This window comes from Rhinopithecus roxellana, chromosome 16 (genome assembly GCF_007565055.1).
Source record: "Rhinopithecus roxellana isolate Shanxi Qingling chromosome 16, ASM756505v1, whole genome shotgun sequence".
NCBI lineage: Eukaryota > Metazoa > Chordata > Mammalia > Primates > Cercopithecidae > Rhinopithecus > Rhinopithecus roxellana.
Genome location: NC_044564.1, coordinates 17608337 through 17615763, shown reverse-complemented (window position 1 = coordinate 17615763; position 7427 = coordinate 17608337). Strand labels below are relative to the sequence as shown.

General features: G+C 50.2%; 1 non-coding gene across 1 annotated transcript; it reads left to right on the top strand.

Annotated features, from left to right (window-relative positions):
* The first annotated feature begins 107 nt into the window (after positions 1-107).
* On the top strand, positions 108-199 carry TRNAR-UCU. The gene is given in 2 exon segments: positions 108-144; positions 164-199. It is a non-coding gene; the product is annotated as a tRNA-Arg (tRNA).
* The last annotated feature ends 7228 nt before the right edge of the window (positions 200-7427 follow it).

Here is a 7427-nt window from a genome sequence, read left to right as displayed (position 1 = left end):
CGCGCTCGGGCCCCGGCCGAGTTCAGCAAACACCCAGCACCAAACCTAGAAGCTCGCTAAGAGGGCGATTTCAGGCAGCGGTGAGCGGGCGGCTGCACTCCACAGCCGGCTCTGTGGCGCAATGGATAGCGCATTGGACTTCTAGCTTGAGCTTTGTGTGGTCATTCAAAGGTTGTGGGTTCGAGTCCCATCAGAGTCGAATTTTGATGGCTCCTACTCCCTGACTTCCACCTGCGTGTTTTGAGGACTCCAGGACCTATCTAATAAAGTTCATAAAGAAAATCATAAATCACACCCAACTTTGCTGCCACACAGCTAGAAACCTGGTGTCTGGGTGACTAAGAGGAATCCTTTCTCATACCATGGTGTCTTGTGAGCAGCCTGGCACACCTGTTGGCACAAAGGACACAGATTTGGAGGCCCTTAGTTAACTTCACCATCTATGATCTCTGGTCCCTGCAGTAAATCAGTTAACCTATAAACCTATGCCCTTATTTGTCATGCCACCTGCAGAGCCATAGGCAAGTGGCCAGATTCTTGGCCCTGTTGGGACTCTTGGCCTCTGAAAAATTGGTGTCTTGTTAATTAACCATGTCGGGCATCCACAATTGCCACTTGGAATAGATCCCTCGGAGGCTGAGGCAGGAGAATTGCTTGAACCTGGGAGGCGGAGGTTGCAGTAAGCCGAGATTGTGCCACGCACTCCAGCCTGGGTGACAGAGCAAGTCTCCGTCTGAAAAAAAAAAAAAAAAAAAAAAGACATTCTGGCACTGGCGTGGTGGCTCAAGCTTGTAATCCCAGCACTTTGACAGGCTGAGGCAGGAGGATCGTTTCAGCCAGGAGTTCAAGACCAGCCTGGGCAACATAGTGAGACCCTGCCTCTACAGGAAAAAAAAAAAAAAAAAAAAAAATTAGCCAGGTAGCTCTTGCTTGTACTCCCAGCTACTCAGGAAGCTGAGGTGGGAGGATTGCTTGAGCTCTGGAACTTGGGGCTGTAGCGAGCTCTGATTGCACCACTGCACTTCACCCTGGGCAACAAAGTAAGACTGTGTCTCAAAAAATAAAAATAAGCTGGGCACAGTGGCTCACGCCTGTAATCCCAGTACTTTGGGAGGCTGAGGTGGGCAGATCACATGAGGTCAGCAGTTGAAGACCAGCTGGCCAACATGGCGAAACCCTGTCTCTATTAAAAATACAAAAATTAGCCGGGTGTGGTGGTGCACGTCTGTAGTCCCAGCTACTCGGGGACTGAGGCAAGAGAATCACTAAGAGGCAGAGGTTGCAGTGAGCCGAGACTGCGCCACTGCACTCCAGCCTGAGCAACAGAGCAGCGAGAGCCTGTCTCAAAAAAAAAATAATAATAATAAAATAGGGATGAAATTTTGGTCTGATAAGGATTGGGACCTATTTCTTCTGGAATATAGGGTGCATCCTTTTGGGGACTTGGGTAAATTCCAGCACCACATTCTTCATGGGTATCACCATCAGGAGGCAGAATGTGCAGTGGGATAGGCATGGGCATGGAGTTCAACTTCTCAGCTGAAAGGTCAAGATTCATTTTCTTCTTATATATAAAAATTGGGACATACTAATTAATAATACCTCACAGGGTCAGTGTGATTTGTGGGGAGTATTTGGGTTTTTTTTTTTTTTTTCCTTTGAGACGGAGTCTTGCTCTGTCACCCAGGCTGGAGTGCAGTGGCACAATCTCCGCTCACTGCAAGCTCCGCCTCCCAGGTTCACGCCATTCTCCTGCCCCAGCCTCCCAAGTAGCTGGGACTACAGGCGCCCGCCACCACACCCAGCTAATTTTTTTGCATTTTTTTTTAGTAGAGACAGGGTTTCACCGTGTTAGCCAGGATGGTCTTGATCTTCTGACCTCGTGATCGGCCTGCCTTAGCCTCCCAAAGTGCTGGGATTACAGGTGTGAGCCACCATGCCAGGCCAGGGTTTTGTTTTTGAGACAGGAAGACAGGATCTGGCTCCATCACCCAGGCTGGAGTGCAGTGGTGCAATCATAGCTCACTGCAGTCTCAACCTCTTGGGCTCAATGGATTCTCCCCACCTCAGCCTGGGACTACAGGCACGTACCACCACATCCGGCTTGTGGGGAGCATTTGCAGTAGTGTTTTACATGTTTATAATTGTGGCTTATAGACTCATTAAGCACGAAGTACATACAAGATCAAGATTTAGACAGGAAGATTATCTCTGATTGTTTTCACAGGGCTTGGCAAGTAACAGAAGCTCAATAAACATTTCTTTTTGTTTGTTGGTTGGTTTTTTTTTAGACAGTCTCACTCTGTGGCCAGGCTGGAGTGCAGTAGCACGATCTCAGCTCACTGCAACCTCTGCCTCCCGGGTTCAAGCGATTCTCCTGCCTCAGATTCCCGAGTAGCTGGGACTACAGGCTTGCTCCACCAAGCCCACGCCCAGCTAATTTTTGTAATTTTAGTAGAGACGGGATTTCACCGTGTTGGCCAGGATGGTCTCGAGCTCTTTTTGAGACGGAGTCTCGCTCTGTCGCCCAGGCTCGAGTGCAGTAGCTCGATCTTGGCTCACTGCAAGCTCCGCCTCCCAGGTTCACGCCATTCTCCTGCCTCAGCCTCCCTAGCAGCTGGGACTACAGGCGCCCGCCACCACGTCCGGCTAATTTTTTGTATTTTTAGTAGAGACGGGGTTTCACTGTGTTAGCCAGGATGGTCTCAATCTCCTGACCTTGTGATTTGCCCTCCTTGGTCTCCCAAAGTGTTGGGATTACAGGCATGAGCCACTGCACCTGGCCAACATTTCTTGAACGAATGAAAGGGAGAATGAATTGGAGGCTCTGACCTTATCCACACCAGGATCTGTGAGTATAAACATGAGTACTTCCACATCAACTACTGAGGTCATATACAAGTGGGCAGGTGAGAGTTAGCAGGAGGGTGCTGGTGACCAGCCACTTGCTCTCCTTCAGTCAGGCTTGTCGCACTGGAGAAACCAAAGCAGTACCACCGGACATTGGGTCAGGCCTGAGGGGGAGAAGCAAGAGGGAGAGCAACAGAGAGAACAGGACAGCCTGCCTTTCAGTTGCTTACAGTCTAGCTAGCCACACAGAGGGCAGGTGGGAGTGAGATGGAATAGGTTGTCCCTTACTCAGTGCTCACTGTGCTGGTGTCACACTCATCACGGTACTGTCATTAAAATTTTTTAATTTTTTGAGACAGGGTCTTATTTGTATCATCCAATCACAGCTCACTGCAGCCTTGACCTCCTGGGCTCAGGTGCTCCTGCTACCTCAGTCTCCTGGGTAGCTAGGGCTACAGGTATGCACCACCACATCGGGCTAATTTTTTGCATTTTTAGTAGAGACAATGTTTCATCATGTTGTTCAGGCTAGTCTGGAACTTTTGAGTTCAAGTGATCTGCCTCCCCTAGGCCTCCCAAAGTGCTGGAACTCCAGGCATGAGTCACCACCTCCAGCTCTACCAATAAAATAATTTCAGGCCGGGCGCTGGTGGCTCAAGCCTGTAATCCCAGCACTTTGTGAGGCCGAGACGGGCGGATCACGAGGTCAGGAGATCGAGACCATCCTGGCTAACACGGTGAAACCCCGTCTCTACTAAAAAATACAAAAAACTAGCCGGGCGAGGTGGTGGGCGCCTGTAGTCCCAGCTACTAGGAGGCTGAGGCAGAAGAATGGTGTAAACCTGGGAGGCGGAGCTTGCAGTGAGTTGAGAACCGGCCACTGCACTCCAGCCCAGGCTACAGAGCGAGACTCTGTCTCAAAAAAATAATAATAATTTCAGAGTGGTAAGTGCTCTAAAGAAAATAAACATAGGGTGCGGTGGCTCACATCTGGAATCCCAGCACATTGAGAGGTCAAGGCAAGAAGATAGCTTGAGGCCAGGAGTTCAAGACTGGCCCAGCCAGCATACCAAGACACTGTCTCTACAAAAAAAAAAAAAATTAAAACAAAAAAACACAGCTGGGTCCGGTGGCTCACACCTGTAATCCCAGCACTTTGGGAGGCTGAGGCGGGGGGATCATGAGGTCAGGAGTTTGAGACCAGCCTGACCAACATGGTGGAACCACATTTTTATTAACAATTCAAAAAAAAAAAAATTAGCCGGGCATGGTGGCAGGCACCTGTAATCCCAGCTACTCGGGAGTCTGAGGCAGGAGAATTGCCTGAACCCGGGAGGCGGAGGTTGCAGTGAGCTGAGATCGTGCTGTTGCACTCCAGCCTGGGCGACAGAGTGAGACTCTATCCCCCAAAAAAAAGAAAGAAAGAAAAAAAAAAAACACTTGGCTGGACATGGTGGCTCATGCATGTATTCCTAGTACTTTGGGATGCCAAGGCGGGCAGATCACCTGAGGTCAGGATTTCGAGACCAGCCTGGCCAACATGGTGAAAACCCATCTCTACTAAAAATAAAAATTAGCTGGGTGTGGTGGCGTGCCCTTGTAATCCCAGCTACTCGGGAGGCTGAGGCAGGAGAATCACTTGAACCTGGGTAACAGAGGTTGCAGTGAGCCGAGATCACGCCATTGCAATCCAGCCTGGGTGACAGAGCAAGACTCCGTCTCAAAAAAAAAAAAAAAAAAAAAGAAATTTAGCTAGGCATGGTGGCACACATCCATAGGCCCAGCTACTAGGGAGGCTAAAACAGAAGGATCCTGGAGCCCAGGAGGTCGAAGCTGTAGTGAGCCGTGATCCTGGCACTGCACTCCAGCCTGGGTGACAGAATGAGACTCCATCTCAAAAAACAAATAAGTAAATAATAAACAGATGATAGCATGGAGAGAGGGGGAGGGGGACTAGGGACTGCTTTAGATGGCTGAGAAGCCCAGGAAGGCATCTCTGAGGTGACATGTAAGCAGAGATGTGAATGGCAAGGAGCTCACCATGTAACAACCTGGGGATGGTGCTGTTCCAAAAGGCAGGAAGAAGCCTGGTGTGTTCAGGGAGCAGGATGAAGGCAAGCATGGTTTACTGAGATGGGAGACTGGAACTTTCTAAGCAGAAGTTAGTAGGGCCTCACCGGTGATTACCTATACCCAGTTTGATTTTTCTCCAATCATGAGCTGGTAACACAAATGCCACCCTATGCTCAGACCAGACTCCATTCCCAGCTAAGCCTGAAGCTTTGTGTCCATCTCACGAGTGCTATAAAGGCCCAGGGTTGTTCAGGCACTGCTTGCCTAGAGCAGGTGAGCTACCCAGCTGGGCAGTGAAGGCCATCTGTCTGACCTCCACTGCCACCCTGGCACTGTTGACTTTGGTGAGCTGCAGTGGGGGTGTCTAGGACCCTGGGAAACTGCAGAAACAGCTGGCAGGTCTGCAGAGACTGGTGAGGTATGGGGACTCACTAGCATGGCCTCCTTTTCCCAGAGATTCAAGAAGCTCAGAACAAGGTTTCCCTCCTGAAAAGTCCATGGTTCTGAGGTGGGCCTCCAGCCTCTCCTGCCCTTCCTCTGCCATTGGGATCCCTGAACCAGACGTGGTACGCACAGGGAAGGCTGGGGCCCTGGTATGGCAGTGCTGAGCAGGTCTTCGGATGACCGGTGGTTCCAACCCCAGCTCTACTCCTACTGCCTCATTAGTAAAACACAAGTAAAATACCACCTCCCTCCTTGGGTGGTGACCTTGAGGTGTCAATGCGATAATGCATCTCAAGTGCATGGTACTGTCTGACATATAGGACAGTTAGAAACTGATCATAGATAGGGAAACTGAGGCACTGATAAACGTACCAGGGGGCCTGTGACCTGTGTTTTAGTTACGCCAAGCAATTCTCTGCCTGCCTCTGAGCCATCAATCACCTATTCAAGCAATGAGGAATTGGCCTGAAAAATGCTAAAGCCTCTTCCATCTTGGGGCTTGTCTGGTTCTAAATCCCAAGCTAGGGCCACCCACTCTTCTAATAACTTTCATCCAGCCGGTCCTTGTTCCTTGGCTCTTACCCAAGGAAAATGCCTTTTTGCCACTCCAAAATGAACTGCAGCCTTTTGTGCTTATGAACACAGTAAGAAAAACAGCTCCTGATTGGCTGGAAACAGTGGTTCACATCTGTATTATTTGGAAGGCCAAGGGCGGGAGAATCACTTGAGCCCAGGAGTTCAAGCAGCCTGTGCAACATAGAGACCTCAATTCTACAAAAAATTAAAATTAGTTGGGCAGCCAGGCACGGTGGCTCACGCCTGTAATCCCAGCACTTCGGGAGGCCGAGGTGGCCGGATCACGAGGTCAGGTGTTCAAGACCATCCTGGCCAACATGGTGAAACCTCATCTCTACCAAAAAATACAAAAATTAGCTGGGCAGGATGGCATGCACCTATAGTCCCAGCTCTTGAGAAGGCTGAGATGGGAGAATTGCTTGAACCTGGGACACACAGGTTGCAGTGAGCTGAGATCATGCCACTGCACTCCAGCCTGGGCAAAAAGAGTGAGACCCTGTCTCAAAAATAAATAAAATAAAAAATTAGTTGGGCATAGTGGTGTCTACCTGTGGCCTCAGCTACTGGAGAGGCTGAGATGAAGACTGCTTGGGCCCAGGAATTGAGGATGCAGTGAGCCATGATTATGCCACGCACTCTAGCCTACATGACAGGGCAAGAACTTCTCTCAAAAAAAACAAAAACAAAAAAAACCCAAAAAACACCACCTCCTGCTCCTCGGGTCCTTTCTCTGAAGTCCATCTTTTTTTTTTTTTGAGACGGAGTGGCTCTGTCACCCAGGCTGGAGTGCGGTGGCCGGATCTCAGCTCACTGCAAGCTCCACCTCCCAGGTTTACGCCATTCTCCTGCCTCCGCCTCCCAAGTAGCTGGGACTACAGGCGCCCGCCTCATCGCCCGGCTAGTTTTTTATATTCTTTAGTAGAGACGGGGTTTCACCGTATTAGCCAGGATGGTCTCGATCTCCCAACCTTGTGATCCGCCCGTCTCGGCCTCCCGAAGTGCTGGGATTACAGGCTTGAGCCACCGCACCCGGCCTGAAGTCCATCTTCTGAATGTCCTCTCAGAAACCCCCACAATAGTCCTAGGGGGTGAGCGCCTTAGGATTCCACTTTCCTTGAAATGAAATGGGGACTCAGAGAGGGGAAGGGACTTGCCCTAAGTCCTCTGCTGGAAAACAGGGAGGAGTTGGCCGGGCGCAGTGGCTCATGCCTGTAATCCCAGCACTTTGGGAGGCCAAGGTGGGCGGATCACAAGGTCAAGAGATCAAGACCATCCCGGCCAACATGGTGAAACCCCGTCTCTAAAAATACACAAATTAGCTGGGTATGGTGGCATGTGCTTGTAGTCCCAGCTATTCCGGAAGCTGAGGCAGGAGAATCATTTGCACCTGGGAGGTGGAGGTTGCAGTGAGCGGAGATCTCACCATTGCACTCCAGCCTGGTGACAGAGCAAGACTCCATCTCAAAAAAAAAAAAAAAGAAAAA